The following is a 25,436-nucleotide window of genomic DNA, read 5'->3' on the forward strand; positions in this document are numbered from 1 at the left end:
GACCTAAAATTCACTGTCTCAGAAAGCTTTCTGGTGGAAAGAACTCTGGGATCCTGCATGAATGTCAGGTGGAGCGTCAGTACATTTTGAAGACAGTCTTAATTTAAGTATCTAGAAATGAGATATGTAAGCAGCCATTTTTGACAGAAAAGCTCTATGCAATAAAGTCAGTGAAATCCAGAAAACTATTCAGCTAACTACATGTAGGCCCATATTTTATGAAGAAGCACACGGGCATCCAATTTATGTAATTAGACCTTGTACCACTGATCACAACCCTCTGGGCCCAGCTGTTCAGCCAGTTTTCAATCCACCTCACTGCCTGCTCATCCAGCTCATGCTTTGACAGCTTTATTCTGAGGATTTTATTGTATGCAGTGTCAAAAGCCTTCCTGAAGGTAAGGTAGACAATATCCACTGCTGTTCTACCATCTGTCAAGTTAGTCTTTTTGTCATAGAAGGTTATCAGGTTGGTGAAGCCATGCTGACTACTGATCACCTTCACTATCTGCACATGCCTGGAAATAGTTTCCAGGATTAGCTGTTCCTTCACCTTCCCAGGGATCGAGGTGAAGCACTTGTGAATGCATCCCATCAGGTCCCATGGATTTTTGTAACCTCAGTTTGCTTATGTATTCCCTGACCTGATCCTTTTCCCCCAAGGGTAGATGTTCTTTCCTCTAGCCTTTCTCTCTGGTTGCTAGGGCCTGGGAATGCTGAAGGCTGATCTTGATAGCAGAAACTAAAGTGAAGAAGGCATTCAGCATCTCAGGTTTTTCCATGTCCTGTGACACCAGGGCCCCTGCCCCATTGAGCAACAGGCCCACATTTTCCCTGGTCTTCCTTCTGTGATTTACAAACTTACATAAGCCCTTCTTGTTCCTGTTGATATCCTTCATCAAATGTAGTTCCAGTTGGCCTTTGACTTTCACCACAAGAGACTGAGTCTCTGCATGCACAGGCTATATTCCTCCCAGGTTATAAACGACAAAGAGGCAGATGATGTATTATAGTTAGGACTCCTGAAACATAAGGCCCCATAACATTTTTCTGTATGCTCCTCCCTCAGAAAAGATCTTTTTATGTCCAAGGATGGCAGTTGTATTTGTTTGTCAATTGTCTTTTCCCACATAGAATCTGAGTACAAGACTCCAAATTTGAAAATTAAAAACAAAACTTCAGAAAACTATGATGGTTGCAAAACAAGGAATAGCTATAAAGCCAATATTAAAAAAAAAAAAAAAAAAAAAAAAAAAAGTTCAGATGCAGTGGTTGCTGCTACACTGGATTTTGGTTTCCTTATGCAAAATGATTCTGTGGAATTTCTGGTCATATGCTGGAGTAAATGCCTCCTAAAAAAAATTTCCTAAACAATTAATTTTTCAAAGTAAATCTTAAAAAGGGTGGCAGTTATGTTGCTCACTGTTTTTAGAGTAGCATAGCACTCCACTGTTTTTTTTTTTGCCTTTCTTTTACTACATTGCAATATAAAGGGAACTCAGCTGAGGCTTGTATAATTGTCTCTAAAGCTTTTCAGTCACATGAAATACTGAAACTATAATATATTACTATATATAAATAAAAACAATGTTGATACAAACATTTTATTTAATATTGAATATTGTATCTCCAGTTGCTCAGCCCTTCCAAGTATGCCTACAGTAAACTTCTCTACCCAGCTATTTAGTCAGTTTTCAGAACTTTTAATAGATCTTCTGAGATACTCTTGAGTTTCAAGATCACTGCTCTTCCAGATGTTGCACCCAATTATTTTACAAGTTTGTATTTTTCTCTCTCTCTTATTCCACAGCTTAACCCAAGTGGTAAGTGTATTTCAATATAACTGTTAGTGAAAGCAAACTTTTAAATGAAGTTCCTCTAAGAACAGGCATACTACAATGAAAACTTTGTAGAACGCTCAGGAGTAAAGGCCGACAGAGGTAATATGATAGAGAGATGTTCACGATGATTCAAATGAAGTCTTTAGCAAAGACACCTTCATGACCAACTTAAGACAGTCCAAGAATGCATTGCCATTGGAACAAGCAGTCTTATCCTCTTCTCTCTGGCCATAAATTCCTTGTACTCTCTTATGTTGGATGAGTGCCTCATCACAACTGCAAAAGTGTTAATGTTGACTGCAAGATCAAAGTCAAAAACATTTTTCAACAGCAGGAAAGCATCAGATTGACTTGAATTTTCAGTGAAATTTCATTATTCATCAACATACAAACCTGAAAAATAGGTGAAAAAAAATTGTAGCAAATCTTTTTAAACAATATTTCTTTCTGTTTTTGTTTTGGGTTTGCTTTTCATTACAAGTGCAATCTCTAAGTGTATTAATTTCTCTGACCAGATTTAGGTCATTTCTCAGTTTGGGTCAACTGACTGGAGTTCTGCTTTCTCTGCAATGACTACTCCAGCCTACACATACCATTTAGTTATGACAGGGGTCAGCAGATGGCACTATTACACATTTTTTAATACTATGTGTTTTTTTTTCTAGTAATTTTTTATTTTAACAGAAACCTTTTCTGATTTGCTGCGTACGTGCAAAGTATGCATTCAAAAGAGAGGATCAATTTCAAAAGAACAACTAAAGCACTGTACTGAAGTTCAGGCTGCAGTTTATGAAAAAATCTGCTTGCATAACTTCTAATAATTGCCTCTGCTTCAAGGTTACTGTGTGTGGAACACAAATTATGGCTAACATACACCTAAACTCATACCATGCTTTCTCTCTAATAAGAAACAGACATGAAATCCCCAATAATTATCATTGTAATGAAGCAAGTCATATAAATCAATTCCAGCATTCCGCTATAAAGTGGAATATCTAGCAGACTCTTGAACTTTCATTAGAGAAAATAAAAGGAAAGCTAAAGGTTACCTACATTCACTTGCAATCATCCAATGCACCCTTTCTTCACTATAAATTAACAGAGTAATTAGCACATCGTTATTTACACATCCTTATTCAGGAAAGTCACTCTAAGGAAAAACAAAACAAAACAAAACAAAAAACTGAGAAAGAGTTTTAATCTAAAAGTAAAGAAGAGGAGGGAAAAATACCTAAAACTTTTACTTTTTTTCTTTTGAAGTGAGATGCCAAGCACTTACACTGTACATGCACCATAAGCTTACCTAGTTAAAACGTTACCTGTTCATGTAATCTAAACAGTTTATTGACAGTATTATTATTATTTTTTTTAATTGAATGATATTATTCATTCTTGTTTACTATATGCATTCTGACATTGAAATTTCAGGCTACTCAACTACTGTGAATGAGTTCAGCTCTTCCATACTGCTAGTTTACTAGCAAGATGCATGTAATTTCTACTTAAGAAATGGACGTTAAAGGTGTGCTCTAATTCAATACCTTGTAAACAGATACAGAAATGCATGTTCTTGCTATTTATGCAACACTTTTTCCTGCAACAAAGAAATCAGAGAAGGTGTTTGAACAAAACAGAACACTTCAAACCTCACCAGACCACAATTCCCTTCATCCTTGCTCTTACAGCCCTCCACTCCTCCAACTACCTTCATGTCTGTTCAGTCTTCTGTAATCCCCATGACATTACCTGCAGTAATCATCTCTGCTCTACTGCTAGATGATACACGAAGGGAATTCAGAGTTGCAAAAGGGATTAAGTTATTGCTTCATAGCTTGCTTCATTCCCAGAAACAGTCAGAAACTGGGGGTGGTTGGAACAACAATACTTTGGTAGAGGACAACGGAGATTTCAGGATGATGCTGACGTTATAGCTGACGGTAATGGCTAGAATGACACCGGGATGAGGAGGCGGGATCACTGACCTGTGGAGACCATGGCAAATTGCTGGGATGATGTGAAGCAACCTACTTCTCTGGGCTAACTGTGCTGCTCTCTGTTCCCTATCCTCTCAAGTACTCATTCATCCTATCCTCTCAGGTTTTCATTCCTGAGGAATTTGCAGAAGTGAGGAATTTGCACAAGCGGTGCAGGAACTCACTCAGGAAATGCATCTTGCCAGGCTTAGCCTTGCAGTCTCTCTTTTTTTCAGCTACTGTTTTGTTCTAGACTGAGGAAGTACTTGGAAGTAAATCTACAGAGGACCAAGTCCATAGCCAACGTTGTAACGACCTCACCAGTTAAACCTGCCTTGTCTGGCCAACAGTGTTACGGCAGACACTTAAACCATGAGCTTACACTTCCATGCCTGCACAGAACTGATACTTACATTACCTGAGCAGACCACAGCTAGAGTAAGGTCTGTCAATTCAGATGATATTTTGCATGCCATTGAATAATCTAATACATTCGGTAATGAATTAACTTCAAATATAATTACCATTTTAATATAAATTAGGTTTCTCAGTTTTCACCTGAGGTAAAAGCCAATATTCAGAACTGATAGTACTAAGATAGTAATCTTTGACTTCTAGGCCATTTTTTAATGACCTCTTTTTGTCTTTACACTACTGTGTATAATTGTTTTCCTTCAAAACCTCAATAAAGTTTACAAGACTTGCACAGATGCCTTGTAAAGTATTTCAGATGCTAGGAACTCAAAGCAAAATGATCAAATATACCATGTGGTTTTAAAACCAAAGCCATACATTACAGAATGAATTTGAAGTAAATATAAATACAATCTATCCTTCAGTATAGTAAAATATTTTTTTATATAAAAGATATATCCATAAGTGATTTAAAAAATATAACTTTCTAGTACACATTTGAAATTCAATAAGACATTTCAATCTCAAACATTTTCTTGGCATACTTTTCTGACTTCTGTATTAGGATAATGTCTAAGCATTTCTAATAGCTTAAAAATAAAAAATAAAAATCTATCCTCTAATGAAAATTCTGGGTCAGACTATGAGCAATTAAACATTCATAACTTTTCTCCTCGGTTTTATTTCAGTTTCCAACAACTTTAGGGACCGTGTTGGCCAGTTCTTCTATTATGGGATTTTTTTTTCTGATAGAATAAGGCCTTCCAAGAGTGATATAAATCTTTCATTAAGTATTTATTTCAATGTTGGAATAAACTAATGACATTCTCCTTTGATCACAATTTCTACTTTCAATTCCAAATCCCTGAAAATTGCACTTACAAAACAGTCTGTACCAGTTATTTGAAGTGAACTTGCCTTTTTTCAATTTGGATGGAAAAAAAAAAGATTGAAATTAAGTTATTAAAACATACAAAAGTTAACTGAATTTCAGAAGCAAAACAAAAGAGATAAATTTACTTATTTCACTTAAAATCTTCTGCAGTTTCTCTTGGATTGATAAATAATTTCATAGTCATTTGCTTTTCCTCATCTACCTAATCTAAGAACTTAAATAATTTGTCTTAAATCGGCTATGATAGCAGAACTATCCTAAGTTCAAATGAATGAACCAAAATGAAGCTGCAGCAGGGAGAAAGAAGTCCACAACAAGTACTGTCACTGTCAATTTTAACTGTCATGTCTACTCTGGCCAATGTGAGAAGACACTATGATTTCTGACTGCAATAAAATGCATCTAAAATCAATATTTCTCCATAGACCTTTTATAAAATTTTGTATGTCCTTGAAGATTTTATGACCTGATGAAAACCATCATCTCTAGCTATCAAGTATAATTCTAACTAATAACACAATTGAAAGGTGAATTTAAGAAAATTCTCCGAAAGGAGAGAAAGAATACCATCTCAGAATGCAAGACAGGAGGAAAGTGTTCTGCCTATTACACGTACATTTTTTATTTTTTTCATCATGAAATTGGATTAAAAATAGATTTTTATAGCTAGATGCAATATAAATTCTGAAGTGAGATGCTTATTTGGCATAAAACATGAAAGATAAGTCCATTTTATGACAGTCTAAAGAAACAAAAGCTCAAAACAACTTGAATGAAAGAATGATTCAATCACCGACCTGAAACACAAAGAATGATTTAAAATTACATTTTTCTGTTTTGTCTCCTGTAACTTTACTTCTGATTTTGTAACGTAGAATTGAGTACTTTAATTTCTCAGGCTTTTACTCATTTTCTTAGTAAGCAAAGTTTGGCAGGTATAGGCCATATAACTCCCCAGGAAGTTAACACTTAACACAGCAGCACTTGCTCTATAAGCAAGCATTATTTCTCATTGCAGACCCATTTTAGGACAAGATATGGATATTTCCCATAGATATATCCCGTCCAGTGGCAACAGTCAGTGTTAGCACTTCTAAATGCAATGTCACTAGAAAGGTTGTCCTTAGCTTTACTTGGGTAAGCAGGAGACAGTGCAAAGAAGTGCACAAATTCCTAATTGACAAAGAGTAGAGTCAAGTGAATTTCCCTTTATTACTTAGGTACTAAATCAGATACTAAAGAATATATATTTGAAATATTAAAGCAGAGAAAATTGTTGAGTCATTTCTCTACAAAAACAAACAAACTACAAAAATACTACCTCTAATGCACTGTGTACAGAAGGGATTAGCACAATTTACCTCTCCCTCCACAAGGTGCAGATCTGTGATAGCGTAAAAATGAATGAATTTATGTACTTGGCTCTTCTTCTATTTCTGCTAAAAAATTGAATAAAAATACCTTTTTTAAAAAACAACAACAACAAACAAACAAAAAATAAATTAAAGCTTCTGTCCTGCAAGTATTGCACAGAGCCTCGGTACCTTGCTAGGCCTTCCTTCTTTTTCCTCTCTCCCAGACATCTACTATTTGTCCTTTCAGTAAGAAAGAAGATAGACAGAAGCAGCTTATGCTTGCTTGCGACAACACAAGTCTGTTTCTGAGAAGACCTAAAAATGCTGTGCCGTGAAGGATCATTATCAAGACTTCCAGCAGAGTAAGATTCCCTCTGTATAAGGTAGCACTGTTAATTGCTCAAGTGACAGACAAAACCTACCACCATACACTGTAACAGAATCTTCTGTTGTTTTTCCCTAGTATTTGTTGCAACAAAAGGATCCTTTCCATTGTTGCAAATTATCTGTTTATGTGATTAGTAAACATTTTGCTTTATTGCAGTAGTTCAAGGAGGAGTGCTCACGAACTCAGACCACCAAAACTGTGAACATGATAGGAAAATTATTCCTACTTTTAGAGAGCCTGACCTACATTTCAGCAAGAAGACTAGACAAGAATGTCATACTCAAGACTACAAGAGAACTTTTCTAAGTCATGTATCTAAGTCACTCAGTTCAATTCTTTGTACGTAGAACAGCTTAAATCTTTGAGAAAAATATTCAAATGTTTCCTAAATAAACAACTATTAAAACTAATTTAAAATTATATTTGAAATAATGACATAAAGTTAGATCTTATGCAAATACAACACAGCAATGCTGTAATTAAGTAGTGCACCTGAAATTTTATAGATAAATGTAACTAAACAGACAAAAGTAATTGGTTAACTGCCAAAGTCTGTTGAAGCTAAGCCAGCTATTGACACAGAGTCTCTTTGGGGATTAAGAGAAATGTTTTGAAAAAATATCTAACTTCATTTATTGTTAAATTTATTACTATTTTGCTCTAGATCATTAGCTCATTTCAGAAATTTGAACAAGGTGATATGATAAAAAATAACCCCCTTTTTTCCCACCTCACTTTTTAATACATGACTATAAATTAATAGGTAGATCTGATAGTTCTAGTGTCATGAAGAACCAGGAAATCAACTTAGTCACCAACCACCTGCACTATTTTAAGTCAGTTTTATATGCAAAGCTGGTTTTGATGAACTGTAATCAGTATACTACAAATTAAAAATATTTACCAACAAAATCAGTTCTAAAATAGTAGGCTTTGCTGCTCACAGACAGAAAGGCAACATCAAATTTAACTATATGTCTTCATTTGGAGGCAGATCAGAATATCTTAACAGCTACCAAGCATTGAACTTTCCTTTATAAAACATAATTGAAAAAGGCACACAGTGGAGGAAGATGCGCTGTCTAAATACAATTAAATTAATACGATTCAGATGCTGAAAATACACACTTATTCCTCTAATAAATCAGTTTGATTTAATATTAATTATGACCTAATTTCATGAAAAGTTCTTATCAGACTTAGAAAGGACTGGATATGTGCAGTCCATACCCAAAGCCACACACACTAAAAATGAACATTTTCAGCAAAGTATACCAAAACACTAAATTATTATATTCAGCTTGGATCTGATTTCCTAAGTCACACAGTTAAATAAGATTCTAGGTTTACTTTTCAAAGCCATCAACATCTGAAAAAAAAGGCATGGGACTATTAGAATTCCCTATGGTTTCTGTCTAGGGTTTTAGTTAGCCTCATATATATATATATATATATATATATAAAAAAGGAAAGAAAAAGCTCCAAATCTGTTGTGAGAAAAGGAAGGAAACAAGTTAATGCCCTAAAAATCAGGCCCAGAAAAACAATGGATTCTAATAAAGAGTCTCTTTACCAAAGCAATATTGGAGAATTATGACCAACATCTCTGACTTGTATACAAAAGAAACAAAGTACTCATTTCTTCACAGACACTATTAGCCTTTTCTTATTTCTGCATTGAATAGCCTAAAAGGATAAAGACAAACAAGTCATTTAAGCAGGGAAATTACATTTTAAAATATCTGAAAACAAAAGCTACTCTTCTGTAAAACAATGTCTGTTTGACAGCAGGCTTACCGTGAGCCAGCAGTGTGCCCTGGCAGCCATGAGGGCAAACCATGTTTTGAGGTGCATTAAACATAGCATAGTTGGCTGGTCAAATACAGTGATTCTTCTGCCTTCTGCTATATTTAGCACTGGCACAGCCTCACCTGGAATCCTGTGTGCAGTTCTGGGCCCCACAATATAAAAAGGATGTTAAGGTACCTGAATGCCACAAAGAAGGGCAACAAAGCTGGTAAATGTGCAGGAAGGCATGTTCTGTGAGGAGAGACCAAGGACACTCGGGTTTGTTTAGTTTGGAGGAAAGGAGGCCAAGAGGTGACCTCCTTGCTCTCTGCAACTCCCTGAGCAGGCGGAGCACAGAGGGAAGTGCTGGTCTCTGCTCCCTGGTCACCAATGACAAGACTCATGGGAACAGCACAGAGGTGCACCAGGGGAGGTTCAGACTGGACATGAGGAAAAATTTCTTTACCGTGAGGGTGGTCAGACACTGGGACAGGCTTCCTAGAGATGTGGTTGATGCCCTATGGCCATCAGTATTCAAAAGGCATTTGGACAATGCTCTTGTTAACAAGCTTTAACTTTTGGTTAGCCCTGAAGAGGTCAGGCAGTGGATGATCTTTGACAGTCCTTCCCAACTGCCATTTAATTTGACCTAAAAATATTTGTTGTTATAATTATTTAATGAATATTACTATTACATTTTGTAGTAGAAAGACACGAAAACTTTGACAAACCATGAACCATCTATTGTGACAGGCCTCATATCAGAACATATCAGAAAAAACTGACCGTTCTTGTGTGGAAAAGGGTGTGATTGCATTCAACTGGACATTCTTGACTCTTCTTCTGGAAGACCTTCAGCTATCTTACAAAGAAATTATTTCATATCTGTTTCAGCCTGTTTCAACTCTACATCCCACCACTGCTCTGGGAATAGCCTGACTAGTAACCATTATGCTTTTGAGTTCTTTCTGGCAACATTTTTTTCAGTATGAGAGTGTGATTCACAAACTGAAGAGCATCTATGTTGCTCTGTATAACTTTGTAGATCACTACAGACATCCTTTCTGTTGACTGCTTTCTATGAAATACATACCCATGGAAAATAACCTTTCAATACGCACATACATATTTCCAAAACAAATTCCAGAAGTATAACTAAGCCAAAGAAAAGGAGATGCAAATATTTGAGATAAAGGATTGGAGCAGAGTTTTCAACTATGATTGCCATCAACAAGCTTCCTGTTTTCTTTCCTCCACGAGTAAAGGACTTCATTTATGCAAATAGCATTATCAGTGAAACAGACTATTCTCTTTGAGAGTTCTCAGTAGAACATCCATGACAGAAGGAATGACATTCAAAGCAACCTTTGACGTTGTCTACATTAGGAAGGATTTGATTAAGAAAAGATGCATCATAGAATTCAAGAACTCCAGAATCACAAGGGCTTAGACATAATGCAAGACCAGTATTTTTGCTTTAATAATGAAACAGCTATGGAAAAGAGCTCTACTGAAACCAGACAAATTTCATGGAGAAGAAATCTGCTAATAAGTATGTACTAGTTTCGTACACAAAATAGGGATTAACCTATTTTTTCTATGCACCATCTGGATGCTCAGTAAATGAAAACGTCTCTTTTCACCTGCTACAGAATTTAGACGCTTAATCATATTGTGCTCAGATCTGCATTAGATATGTTGAAATGCATAACCCAGTGCGTTAAAACTCAGAGCTATTCTGCACTTGTCATATTTCAGCATACGTTCTTGCTTTGCTCAAGAGCTGAGCATTACAAGAATCAAAACATTATAAAAAACATTCATCACATAAATTGTAGAAATAAATACAGAAAGAAAAGGATCAAGAAATGGACTATGGAGATAGCAGTGTTTTTTGTTTGGTTAGCTATTTTGTTTATGTTCAGGTTTTAGCTAGCTCAAAACTTCATGAAGTAAATGGCCTGAATCAAGATGCACATTTCAAGAGACTGTGAAGTCTAACAACAGTTTTTAAGATAATCACCAGAGAACTCTGCTAGGTTTGCAGAATAATTTATGTTGATCTGTAAAGCACCAGCATAGAACTTATAATAGTACTCCATTTTAGCACATGTACTGCCATAAAAAAAAAAAAAAAAAAAAAAAACACCAACAAGGGTTTATTTGATTGTATTTCTTTTTCAACTCTCCTCCACATAGGACGCATCAACCACTAACCTGCCTCTTTTTCAAAAGGAATAGTTATCATAGATGAGCTTCACTGTTAGCGAAGAAGAGCTGATACCCATAAAAGATATCACAGCACCTACTTCTGCTAAATTTTCTTGAGGTAGACTAAAGACTATGTGAGCAATTACATCTTTTGTGATGTATTTGGAATTCAAGAAGCATCCCACAAGGGTTTATGTTTCAATTACTGTCCAGTCTATATAAGAAAAGGAAAAATGCAACTGGCACAGCAGGACAGAATCTTCTCTGCTGGCCGTAACTGTAAAGATTCTCTTTCAAACTCCCCTGAACTTTAAATACATTATTCAGATAAGCATCTTGCACAATCTTGCCAGCATTTGTACAGAAATAATCTGTTAGAACCAAAATCCTATCACAGTTGGCAAGTTTATGAAGCATAGAGTTGCTATCAGATAGAGACTCCCCACCAGATTAAAACTGTTCTAAGCTGTTGTGTTTACAAGACTGCTGTTGTGATTATTACCTATGTTATTTCACAGGTAGAATCTAGATGTGTCTCCTGAGCAGTGTTCGTTAAAATAAATTATGCCCCATCTTCATAATTTTGGTAACCACAGTGGTGTAACAGGGTAGAAATGATTAAATCCTTTACCAAGCTAGGTACATATCCATGAAAGCGCAGATAAGTGCCCAGCTAAAATGAATCAGATGCACAATCAGAATGAAAGGTATGTAAATACCCATGTAGATCCTGCACAGGACACTGAAGTCTAAGATGTTACAAGCATCTGGCCAAAGAGTAATTGAAAGGACTTAACTGAAAAATAGCTTGACTGAGTACAACTTACCAGATAACTCTTTTGAGCCTCTGCAAGCAAGCAGTAATTGAGCACCGGATGACAGAAAAGATAGACCTCCTTGACCAGAAGTACTCTGTGCTTCTGTAGAAAATTATTTCAGAGAAAGGAGGCAGAGGCAAAACAGCTCACCCAATAAATGGTACAGCAAATAGTGTGTTAGAAGACTTACCCTCTCAAAATGGAAAACTACATTCAAATAGGAAAAGACTATTAACTTTGGTGATATTGCAATGTGAGCTGTGCTGCCTCACTGCTCACCATACTACTCAAAATAGACACAGTTGGAGTGACTGTTCAGGTATACATAATTTGAAGTGTGATACCTGGGAGAGGGAGGGGGAACTCTATCAAAATATTGAGAGTTAATGCAAAAATTTTAATCAATGGCATTCTTACCTGAACACTGTAAATAGAATGTATAATTATCTGCATTTTACTCAGTCAGGATCATCAGTCCGTTGTAAAAACATTTGAAGAAATTAGGATGTACTCATACCCCATGTACATATGACCCCACAAAACGATACAAAGGTAAAGTAACACATTTCTTGAATAACTACCTTTAGAATTTGATTTAAATTTTACTAAAAAAAAAAAAAAAAAAAATCTGGAAAAGATGATAATCATCCACTCTACATCCATTTATGGTGAAAATTCCTAAGGGGACTTGACTGTAATGGATGAGAAAAGTTCCAACAGAAACGCACAAAATAAGACTTCAAATATTTAGCAACACTGATATATTTCATCTAACAGAGGCCTAGATATTCCCAGAGAACAGCCAACTTTGGCATTCCAAAACTAAATGGTAGAACCAAATTTTAGAATAAAACACTAAACTTATGTTAATATTAAATGCATATTATTTTGGGTGTATTTAATATTTTCAAATATGAAGGTCCTAACTTGGCTTCACTTAGCATGGTCTTATTTTAAAGTAAATGTCAAACCAGATAAAGAAGATATACAACAGCAAACAACAAATAACTACCATCCACAATCCGATATAATAAAACGTTATCTTTTAATGACGTCAGCTAAACATTAACTGAAACAAATTTCTGGCCTGTGTTTAGCAAGTCTATTTAATTTTAACTTAGCATACTGATTGTCTAGACATGAGGTGTTAAGCTGCCTAAATCAGGCTGCATGCAAACAATGTCAGATTATTTATTTATTAACTTATTAAACTAGCCAGATCTCTCAAGTACTCTACAATTGTACAAATTCAATTCATAAAAAGCTCTAAACCATGCTATTTATAGTGGATATTTTATAGACCTCTCCATCAATGAACATATCACTATGTAGCAGAGACTCAGGACTGTCCCTGTGGGATCCCTCTGCTCTGGCGTGAGATGCCCTTGGGCTGCAGCCCCTCAGAGACATTTATGCTCCAGCTGGGTTACCCATGGGACACAATCTCCTCACAAGTGTACATAGTTGAGGACAAATAGTTATACATATACTTGAAGCAAAGTTTACTTCTGCAATTTTTAGCAGAACAGGAATGCTTAAGAGACAGATCTCAAAACATATCAGACCTACTTTAGATCTAGACATGGTTTCATAGGAAGATTTCAAAGATACATTCTCAACTGTATCTTATTAATTACATATTTTATGAAGCACATGCTTCAAGATTTAGTGAAAAAGAGCAAAAAGTCATCTTTACTCAGTTATACAGTGTAGTTGCAAATGTTTCAAAGAGTGAACACGAAACTTGCAAAATGCTTTTAAGTAAAATTCTCCAAATACGGTAAACATGACAATCAAGTCAAATCAGCTGCTTTCAGAAATGATCAGTAAGTACAAAGACATCCACTTCAAAGTAAAATCTGTAAAAAAACAACAATGTATAGATACATGAACTAGTGGAAATCTTCTTTATATCTTTTAAATACCGCCCTCAATTTATTTATTTATTTGTGTGTATGCACGCTTTTAAACTTTGCCTTGAAATTTAATTAATTTCTATTCAGGTTCTGTAAAAGCCAAATATCCAAGATTTCAAAAATAAAACCCCCCATTGCAAACACAGCTTCTCTACAATGGTAAGTTCTTGCCTGCTCACTTGTAACATTTTGCAACAGAAGTGTTACTTTTTCATAAATAAAATGTCATTCACATGGAGCCCAGGGAACTTTTTAATTTTAATTAACTAGTCAAAATCTGCAATTTACAAATAAAAGCAGATTTTCAAATAATTGCAGCATTTTTGCATAAAAATTATCTCAAAAAAAAAAAAAGTCTACTTGCAAATTTATTTTATTAGTTTTTGACAGGAGCCACAGTTAATATGGGAGCTTGTCCCAAAGAAAGAGAGGAGGATTTTGAAGAAGGGTTTCAGTCCATAGTAAAGTCTCAAATGGCTGAGAACAGCAAATTCAGTCTGTACTTCAGGACATGGAGGTGCTTGAGCGAGTCCAGAGAAGGGCTACGAAGCTGGTTAAGGGTCTGGAGAACAAGTCTTACGAGGACCGGCTGAGGGAGCTGGGACTGTTTAGCCTGGAGAAGAGGAGGCTCAGGGGTGACCTTATTGCACTCTACAGGTACCTGAAGGGAGGCCGTAGCGAGGTGGCGGTTGGTCTATTCTCCCACGTGCCTGGTGACAGGACGAGGGGGAATGGGCTAAAGTTGCGCCAGGGGAGGTTTAGGTTGGATGTTAGGAAGAACTTCTTTACTGAAAGGGTTGTTAGTCACTGGAATAGGCTGCCCAGGGATGTGGTGGAGTCACCATCCCTGGAGGTCTTTAAAAGACGTTTAGATGTAGAGCTTAGGGATATGGTTTAGTGGAGGACTTATTAGTGTTAGGTCGGAGGTTGGACTCGGTGATCTTGGAGGTCTCTTCCAACCTAGACTATTCTGTGTCTGTGTGATTACTCCTAGCATCATTTTGTGATACTAAATTCATTCACTAGTAACATATATGCAGATAATTAAGCAGATGAACTGGCTTTTGGCTTGCTAGATTGATGTTAGGGCATTGTTTTTGGTGCCTAAAAGGCAAATGCCACAAGCACATCAGATCTGACTTACCACTTCCCATACTGCTTTCTCAGAATGTTACAATGAAAATTAAAGATTTGGTCTTTATCTTAAGGATCTTAGGGTTTTTTTCTTCAGTTGTTATCCATGTTCAACTCTATTTAAAGTTGACAACTTATTTTGAAGAAAAAAGTTTTTTTTCCCTTGCTGTATTGCAAAGATTTCTAACAGGAGTCAGTTCAAGGCCAATGAATGTCATCAGAACTGAGGATCACCAATAATCTTCACAATTTTCACACCAAGGCATGCCTGACTTGATCTTATTTAACAGCCAAGCTGTTTCTTAGCAAGGCCAAAACAACCCTAACACTGCACACATTTGTCTCCTTGGAAAGCAAATGAGCCATAGCACAGAACAACTGTCTTTAGTCCAGGGCTACAGTTAGGTTCTTGTAGTACGGCTTCCCATTCAGGTCAATGTTTCATTAACCAGTTTGGATATCCTGCTCTACTTTGAAACCATCCAGAGAAGAATGGGAATATTATTTATAAATAGGTTGACATACATATTAAGATAGGCTTTTAAATAAAGCTTCAAACCTTATCTCCTGCTCTATCGCAAAATTGGAAGAAAATCTGTATTTCTAGATGATCGTTGTGGCTTCCCTCCAATTTCTTACATCTGATACAAGAAACTGAAGAAGCAAAGAGCTGCTGTGCCATGATGATGCACTAGGCAGCTGGAAGAGTAGTGATGTGGTAGGAGGACTGGATGAGCATGTTAATGGGAAAGCAAACAGAGAAACACATCACATCTACGTACAGCCACATGACAAACAGAATATTGGAAGTAAATTCAGATCAGTGTCAGCAGGACTACAGGAGAACCATAAATTAACATGACCACCATGGCAAGAGAGAAACAAAAAAATAGTATTTCTCCCTTCCCTCTCACCTCTCTTTATTAGATGAATTTAATTAGAGTGTTAATTAGAGCCTGAGGCCAGAATACAAGTTTTCCTACTGAAAAAATTCTTAAGAACTGCTGTACTAGGTCAGACAAAAAAAAATCTAGCAAAATATCTGGGTATAAACAATAACCTTTAAAAGATATCATGCAACAAATGTAAAAGTAGGCTAAACATAAACCTCACTAGCCCCAATTTTCCTCCTACAACCTCCAGTATTTTGTTCAGATTTCTTGAGCTAGCAGGGATGTACTTGTATATAATAGCTTCTGCTACAAAAGCCCCTAGAAAGTTGTTTCACAACTTAACTACACATTATGTTGAAAGCATCTTAGTTTTGACTGTTCTCTACTTGTTAGATAGTAATTTAACTCCTAGTTAGAAGCAACAGCAAATCTGTTCAACTCTCCATATTGTTATTTCAAGCACAACTGTACCCTATTGGTGGGCTGTTCTGTTCTTTCTTCTAATTCACTTCATAATGATTCCTAAAACTTCCTTTTCTGTAACTGAGGACTGAGCTAACATTTTCACTAACCCATTTCATTATAAGGTTTCACTCTCTGAGTAGTAACAATCGACTTAAGGACCATAGGTTTATATGTAAAATAAGGATTATTCCCTCTCTCCACATACATAATTACATTGAACTGAACTACCATTTTATCAGTGGGATTTTTTTAATTATCCTGAATTACCCTGTAGTGTCTGCAAACCTTGACACCTCATTATTCATTCCTTTTCTAAATGATTTATGAATATATTAAGAGCACAGGCATCAGTTCAGATCCTTATGGGATTCCTTTGGTGACCCCCCTTCACTATGAAAACGGAACACTTATTTTCGTCCTTTTCACTGTAGATTTTAACCAGTTTGTACACGTGTAAGAATCTCTTCTCTTATACCATGGCAGCTCAAGTTCTTTTAGGAGCCTGTCCTGGTTTCAGCTAGGATAGAGTTAATTTTCCTCCTAGTAGCTGGTAGGGTGCTATGTTTTGGATTTAGGATGAGAAGAATGTTGGTATCACACTGATGTTTTAATTGTTGCAGAGCAGTGCTTACACCAAGCCAAGGACTTTTCAGCTTCTCGCTCTGTCCTGCCAGTGGGCAGGCTGGGGGTGCAGCAGGAGCTGGGAGGGGACAGACCCAGGACAGCTGACCCAAACTGGCCAAAGGGGTATTCCATACCATCTGGCATCATGCTGAGCAATTAATATGGGGGGGGGGGGGGGTCAGCCCGGGCCGGGCCCCCCAGCTGCTCAGGGATAGGCTGGGCATCAGTCAGTGGGTGGTGAGCAATTGCATTGTTCATCACTTGTTTCATACACATTATTAGTAGTAGTACTATTATTATTATTATTTTCCATCCTGATAAACTGTATCTCAACCCACAGGTTTAATTTTCCTGATTCTCTCCCCCATCCCAGAGAGAGAGGGGGGAGGGTGAGTGAATGGCTGTGTGATGCTTAGGTGCTGGCCGGGTTAAACCACAACAGAGCCTTTGGTGAAAAATCTTGCCAAATACCATGGATGTTATCATATGTTCATATACCAGTTTCTTTCAGAAAATGCTGACAGCTTTGTGAGGCCTGATAATCCTTAAAAAAATATATGTTGAAATGTTCTCAGCATTTACTCACATGCTCACTATTTGAATTCTGAATTGTGATTTCTACCTGTACCAGTACACATAGCAGATGTGCCGATTTATACTTTCCAGAGTTCCTCCATTGCTGTGATTGTACCATACAATTCTACTTACTCATACTTGAATTCATTACAAAGGATGGATGAAGCTCACCTGGGCTTGTTTGTTAGTTGCTGTTCCACAGGAGAAAAAGGTTTCCTGGTAGGGTCAGCAGACTGGGATAAAGCAGCAAAAGAGCCAAATAGAGAAGAAAGGCTACACGCTGCTGGACACACTGCTGAGTCACGCAGCAAGGGACAGACTCTGCCAGTCCCAGCAGATTCACACAGTCCCACTGCCGTCAGGTCCTCAGTAATACATACTCACTATTAATGGAGTCATCTTGACACTGCAGTAATGCTGCAGATCTCTGAGCTGGGAGCAACAAAGACCTCAAGATAATAGTTAGGAGTGAAATAATGCCTTTATTTATTTATTATTTTTAAGGTAATGTTTCAAATGTGGAGTTCTACTCCAATTTTGTTATTCCCCCAAGGGGAGAAAACGCACATGACTTACACTTGTCACACTGCTCAGGAAATGCTGGAAGGCATACACATGCTCTGCACCAAACACGGCTCAGGAATGGAGTAGGGTTATGTAAGAAACAGCTCCCTCAAAAACTCACACTACAGCCACATAATCAGAGATGGAATCAGGTCCATTATTTTATATTTGCACATTTGTTTCCACAACAACTCAAATTTCTTTTATACTAACCCACATTGTAGGACATGCCCTACTTTGTGTCTGTTCTTATATTGCTCAATACATTTCCCAAAATGAAACATGTTCTCTTCATAAAAACTAAACAAAATATACTAGGTTAATATACAGATCAACGTGGGTATAAAAAAAATAATAATAAAAATCTTTACATTCTCTCCTTCTCCATTTCCTTAAGATACTCATTAAGTAACAGATGTTGTACTCATTTATCAGCAAGTGGAAACAGCAGACACTGGAGATTGTATCTGTCACCGGTTACCGTACAGGAGGACATTATAGGCTTTGTTTGGAGTACTTCCAATCTGATTTTGTGACATCATGCTGCATCTAGCAGACTGCAGGCAACACTGAAACACCAGATTGTTGTTGAAGAATTACCAAGTCCAAGTACCACGGTAGTTACATCTGTTCAGTTCATATGGCATTTTACAGTCTTTATTTTTTTGACCTATGACTCAAAAAAGTCACTGTTAAACCTCTTTAGAACAAGCATTTAAATTCATCTCAACCTAGAAGGAAGACTATTTCAACTTCTTAAAAAAACCTTTACCTATTCTGATTCTAAAGTGAAGAAAAAGTTATCAAATAATATCTGAAACTTCTCAGGAATTTGAAACATCTCCAGGGATTTTAACATCTCCTGGAGAACAAGCTTCAGACTGTTTACCAAAAACATGGTTAAATAGGCATACTGAAATATAAAGATGTTGTCTTCAGACACATTTTAATAGCCACATTGAGTATATTGAGTACTTGAACACAGCTGTGTTACTATACATAGCTTTTATAACTTTTATATACATAGGTATACACATAGCTTACATACACAGTTCTGTATGTAGCTTATATAACTTTTTATAAGTTTATTAACTGTAAATTGCAACACTCATGGATATATAAATCATATACCACCCTAACATGAATTATTTTAAGCTGATTTTTTTAAAAACTACTATTCAAATAAGATGATACCTACTTCTGACACCAATACCTACGATGGCCTTATGAATACCATGCTAAGTAGGTAAATTAAATCTTAACAAGTCATTTTAGTTGCATCTGTATATAGACACATCTGACTTTCAGCCACAGCAATGCAAAACTACTTTGGCCAATTCCTTAGAACTGCTTTCATTGATATTTCTAAATTTTACACTACTCATATGTGTTTTGTCTTGGAAAAAAAAAAAGAAACAAGCAAGCAAACGAAAACAAACCCATACCCCCAAAAAAAAATTTCTTATTTACTCAGATTTTTATTGCCTCTTTTATTACTTAACTATTAGTTGATAAGAAATAAAGAAAATAATAATAATAAAAAAATAATGACTTCAAAAAGAAAGGCAAAGGCACAGATAAAGTGGTGCTCTTTCTGAGGGAACTGGATACAAGTAAATAATCTGCAAAACTTCCAACTACAGGTTGATCACATTTCTAACAGGAAATCTTTAATAATATCTCAGTAAACTAAATCCTTGTTTAAACACCTAACTTCCAAGCAAATATAATCTCACATTTAATTTTCCCTTGTTCATGTCTGGTGAAGAAGCCAAATGTTTTTGTGGCTGCCTTATCTTTAGAACATAACTTCACAAATGAAGACATCTGTTTTTTAATCAATCTTTAATTTAAAAACTGACACAAAGTCAGACTCTGGTCATTGTGACTATTTTCCCTCATCTTTTTTCAATAACGTAAGCAGTTTTTAGCACATTCTAGTGGTATCACCTACAAAAATAGTAACTTACCCCTGCAAAATAAATTAATATTTTAACTTGCAAGGTACACAACATTTTATCTAAGCTACAGATATGTTCAGTCCAACTTCTTTTTCAGCAGTTGACAGATCTAGTTCTTCCTCATCTTAATAATTTCAAAATTTACCAAGTATGTGCATATAAGATCTAGCAACAAAGGTTTTTATGTGTGTTTTTGCTGTTTTTTATTAAACCTTTTTTCATCCACTGCTAAATAAACAAAACCCTGGACCTCATTTGGCTACAGTGGCAAGAGTAGGGCATGCAGTGTGCTACAATGCCCTACAAGCCCCCAATACTCCACTGCTGTAAGGGTGGTTGGACTTGGATCCTGGGAGATTGATCCTTAAGAGAAGCCAATGCTTCCACCTTTGCAGACTTAGAGACTGTATGCACCTTCCAGATCCCACCTAACATTTTTCTTCCCCTGTACCAAAATAGCACAGAAATAACGAGAGAAAGCAATGCCAGCTCTGAAGGTAATGCAAGCCAAGATACTTGAAAGAACCCAAGAAGCTTGAAAGAACCAAAGAGGCAAAAAAATTCTTCCTTCCCTCTAAACTCTGACAGAGAAGGTGAATTGACTCAATCGCTGAGCATAGTTCACAAGCAAGTTCCAGAAGTTAGTATCACAAGCTTCTTTATCGTATCTAAGTGGGAATGCACAAAAACCACTTCAATAAACACATCTTAGTTTCACCCTTCTTGAAAGTGGTTCTTAGACTCAAGTCAATAGGCAGAAATATTCTTTCTTAAGAGTCTTGAGAAAATGGTCCAAAAGACATGCACAGGTAAGATTTTTTTTTTCAATAAAATACCACTTCAGTAACTTCTCAGCAACTAACTGAACTTGCATGAATTACGTGGGAATGCAGTTCACATAGCTTTTAGCTTTTATGTTCACCATGGTTTCCTAAAATGCCTGAAAAAAAAAAAAAAAATACAATTTGAAAGAAAAACACAGTTTGGGTTTTTTTTTTTTTTTTTTTCCACTACTATGAGGGAATCAAATCCCTGGAGAACAGAGCTTATTTTTTTAATAACGCTGGATTGGGAAAATTAAGTTAAGTTTGCTACTTTTACATATTTATCAGTCTTAGTTATGTGGCCAAGGGTTTTAAATGTATGCAACTCACTCTGTAAACAAAGTACGTCATTTAAATGCCTCACCTGTAAAACAACCATTCCAAAGGCTAGATCAGTCTTGCTAGATATGTAGAGTTAAGCTTAAGCTAATTTCTGAAAAAAAGAAAAAAAAACAACAAAAAAAAACACCTGCAAACATTGTTTCCAGTTGTTGAATCAGGAAACTTTACTAAAAGAATTATTGAAAGAAAATGAAAAGAGGAGAAAAGCAAAAGATAAACAATAAAGGCATAAGCAGTATCTTTTCAATCTATGTAAATCAGGTATAGTACGAACAACTATTTTACTCCTTCAGCCAAGTTGTTATATGCATAATTACATGGATAAGAGGCTATATATTCTATCTCTCTCATGCTCTCACTCTCTCCGTTCAACCCTAACAGGAGGGTGTTGATATTAAGATAAATTACAGGATTTCCAACATAAAGTTAACCTCATCTTTTCAGAGGAGTTTTATCTTCTTCACTATCTCCTTTTTTGATGAGTCTTTGATAGTTTACATTGTTTTAGTAAAGTTATAAACCACATAGGCTACAGAAATGTTGAAATAAGTCATGTAATGATCAACATGTTAACTATATCTTGCAGAAATATGTATTTAGTTCCAATGCATTATATACCTTACAACTCTATTACTTACAAATACATTACACTTTATAAGATACATTTTGAGCTATTTTACAAGATGTAAATACCATGTAGAAGATTAATACATATTAACTTTCAGTTGCAACAAACCATCTATTCGTGTTCAAATGCTGTATTTCCTTGACTTCACTTTTAGTCATGATGTGATGGCAGTGAGTTGGACATGCGAACAGCTGAGCCAAACAGGCAAATGTTGTCAGATAGGTCATAAAGAGTAGGTAGCCCATGTAGAGCTCTGGAAAGAAAAGAAAACATGACTCCAGAACCACACAGAGTGTTTTACACAGTGAACGTAAATAGGCAGATTAGAGCCTCGTGAGCAGTGTTGCAGAACCAAAGACTTCCTCCATTGATACTGAACACTAGGCCACTATGGAAGAACTCACAGAATGATTCCAGTTTAAATGACTCACTGATCCAAGAAGAGGAAATGCAACTAGCCTCAAAAACACTTTTAGCAACTAATGATATTCAATCCCATTATTTACCAGAAACATATAATACTAACTGGAATTGCAAATTGAGGCTGTGAAAATTGAACATTAAAACAAGTGCCTTAGACTAAAAACTGCCAGAAAACTGCTTAAGATAGTATTTTTTCAGCCAAAATCAAAAAACTATATTGTACAATTGCACCTTCCCATTCAATTGGGTCCTTCTCTTTTCACCTTTTTTTTTTTTAGAAAACAAACACACCTCTCCTGTTTAAAATATTTTGATTATCCTTATTCTGTGTTGCTATTGTGATTCTGACTACTTCTCAAACTTCTTCCATGTTTCCAAGAATATAACTCCTTTCTTTAGAAGGTTCTTTAGAAGGGATGTCTTTTGAATCTTCTGCATTCTGAATCCTTTCTTTAAACTGCCACTCAAATGTCACCTTATTTCTCTCTCTTTCTCTCTTCCATCCATTTCTGCTAAAACAGCTAGCTTTTCTTAGCTATCGGTCACCCATTCATTAACTCACACCTCATACAATGCCTTTTTCCCCCAGCCTTTCAGTATCAGTCTTGAATCAATAGACATATCAGGGTCTTTTAAATATTTATCATAGTAGAAGAATTATGCACATCATTGCTGTTAGTCCTTAAATTTGCCCAAGGCAAATCTCTGACTTCTGATACTACAAAGCACTTTCAAAAGGCCAGGTCCAACAAGCATACACCTTATGCTGTCAACAGAGCTTTACTTCAGAAAGTTAATCCATCTCAGAACTGGATTGCTCGTGGCATTCTCCTTTAACCACAGCAACTGAAGCTTTAGGTCAGACAGCTGTTTCAGCAGTCAGCTGGAGATCAAGTCCTTGTTACCTATCTTTTCCAGAAACAATTACATGATTGAAACTCATACACACCTCTAAAACTGCTCAAAAAATTGAATGCAGAACTCTCACCTATTCATTCCAATAGCTATAAATGAATTAACGAGATGCAAAACATGAGGCACATTAAATTCTCTTTCAGATCAAATCTGTGTGAAAACACTGAGCCATCACATACAACTAAAGGTAAAATAACAATCTACCTATAAAAGACTGTTTTGGTTATGCTGAAGCAGGTCCATGAAGAAATAGCCTTAAAGAGATACAAATAAGGAAATACTATATGACATATTTGCAAAACGTTTTAAAATCAAAATTAGAATTCTGTAATTAAAAGGCAAAGTCTCATATCAATAAGAGCAGGCAGAGAAAACTGTTGCAACACAAAATATGCTGAGGTTTTAAGGGAGGAAAAGTAGATAATGAATTATCCCATTTAATGAAAAGCAGGAGAATGTTTTCTTTATCTGAACTAGCTGCAAATAAGCACACAAGTTGTGCTCTTCGAAGAAAAAGATAGGTTATAAGAGAAGTACAGATTAAAAATATCTAGGAGATAGAGACAGATTTTCAAGTGTACCTGGGTGCTTTGTAGGCATGTCTAAGCTGTTTCAGAATGCCATACTCATTATTTCCGTTTCCTGATCAATATGTTGATAAACACTAAAATGTTGAGCATGTAACTGTTAGATAGTTTTAAAACTTAATAAAAGAATCATGATTATCTTAAAAGAGGTGTTAAAATAGTGTTTAATATATTTGGATGAATCCCAGTTGCCATTGAAATTCAATTTAGCACAAGTATCTGCCATCTCATACATCTCAGATATAATCATCCCCATTATATCCTTGTCTCTAAATTAGAGAAACATGGATTAGTTGGATGGACCACTCGTTAAGTAGGGAATTGACTGGGTGGCCGCACCGGTGGCCGCACCAAAAGTGTTGTGGTCAATGGCTCAATGTCCAGGTAGAGAACAGTGACGAGTGGTGTTCCTCAGGGGTCAGTACTGGGACCAGCACTGTTTAACATCTTTGTCAGTGACATGGGCAGAGGGATCGAGTGCACCCTCAGCGAGTTTGCTGAATACACCAAGCTGGGTGGTGTGGTTGACATGCTGGAGGGAAGGGATGTCATCCAAAGGGACCTGGACAGGCTTGAGAGGTGGGCCTGTGTGAACCTCATGAAGTTCAACAAGGCCGAGTGCAAGGTCCTGCTTCTGGGCAGGGAATATCCGTAGCACAAATACAGTCTGGGCAGAGAATATGTTGAGAGTAGCCCTGTGGAAAAGGACCTGGGGGTGCTGGTTGATGAGAAGCTCAACATGAACCATGTGCGCTTGAAGACCAGAAAGCCAACCATATCCTGGGAAGCATCAAAAGCAGCGTGGTCTGCAGGGTGAAGGAGGTGATTCTGCCCCTCTGCTCTGTTCTCATGACACCTCACTTGGAGCCCTGGTTTATTTCTGGGGCTCCATGTCCTCCCTGTACTGGAACTTGTTATAGCGAGTCCAGAGGAGGGCCACAAGGATGATCAGAGGGATGGAACACCTCTTCTTTGGAGACAGGCTGAGAGAGTTGGAGTTACTTAGCCTAGAGAAAAGAAGGCTCTGGCAGTCCAGTGCTTAAAGGCCTTCCAGTCCTTAAAGGCCTACAAGAAAGATATGTTTGTCTTAAGGTACCTTCCAAACCAAACCATTCTACAATTCTATGACTTAATAAACATTTTTGTTTTATGCATATTGAAAATGCTTGTTGAATCAATGTTACAGAATCGTTAGCTTATAAAGAAAGCAAGAAAACTTTCTGATTAGCAAGCCATGGGAAATATATTCCATTAATAGAAGACACTTGTGGACTGGCACTGGGAACTCAAATATTTTCACTACATCACTATGCTCCAAGAATGAGCAAAGGAAAGGAAAGGCCACATCAGCTGTCAGCTGTAACAGTCATAATAATTGTAACTTCTATGTGAAGAACCTTAAAAGACAGAGACAGAAGAGGTAGGAGGTGTAAAGCACCAAATGCAAGCACACCTTCTTCAACATGGAGAGACTGACTGGCTCCAGCTAACAGTAACGTTGCCCTCCACTGTTCAACACCATTTCTTTTAGGAATCACTCCTAATTAATATCTCAATCAGTCTCCTTAGACATGCTCAATTATAACATCACTGATGCAGAGAGAACAACATATGAGCTTCAGGCTGGGTATTCAACAGAGAACAGACAATGAGACAGATTTTAAACTCTGTTGTTGTTAAAAACGTTTGTTTTTTTGTTGTTGTTGTTTTTTGTTTGTTTGTTTTTCATAAAACTGCTGTAAGAATACACTGCTTATCCTGCTTCTTGGTGTGTTTTTTTTGTTTGTTTTTTTTGGGGGGTGTACCAAAAAGCTAATTTTCCAAAGCTTTAAAATGTAAAGGTTTAACATCTCTTACTATACAAATCCATTACTTAGCATTAAAGGATTTTGGGAATCTCA

At 36.5% G+C, this 25,436-nt stretch overlaps 1 protein-coding gene and 2 long non-coding RNA genes across 3 annotated transcripts in view; 2 read left to right on the plus strand and 1 right to left on the minus strand.

The window, feature by feature from the left end:
- NBEA (neurobeachin) overlaps positions 1-25,436 on the minus strand; it is a 527,091-nt gene that overhangs the window by 475,817 nt on the left and 25,838 nt on the right. The window lies entirely within an intron of this gene.
- LOC118165981 lies at positions 1,744-14,746 on the plus strand. The gene is made up of 3 exons (XR_004750300.1): positions 1,744-1,756; positions 7,722-7,724; positions 14,687-14,746. It is a non-coding gene; the product is annotated as an uncharacterized LOC118165981 (long non-coding RNA).
- Positions 6,729-7,077, plus strand: LOC118165976. The gene is made up of 2 exons (XR_004750298.1): positions 6,729-6,840; positions 7,023-7,077. It is a non-coding gene; the product is annotated as an uncharacterized LOC118165976 (long non-coding RNA).

Source organism: Oxyura jamaicensis, chromosome 1 (assembly GCF_011077185.1).
Source record: "Oxyura jamaicensis isolate SHBP4307 breed ruddy duck chromosome 1, BPBGC_Ojam_1.0, whole genome shotgun sequence".
NCBI lineage: Eukaryota > Metazoa > Chordata > Aves > Anseriformes > Anatidae > Oxyura > Oxyura jamaicensis.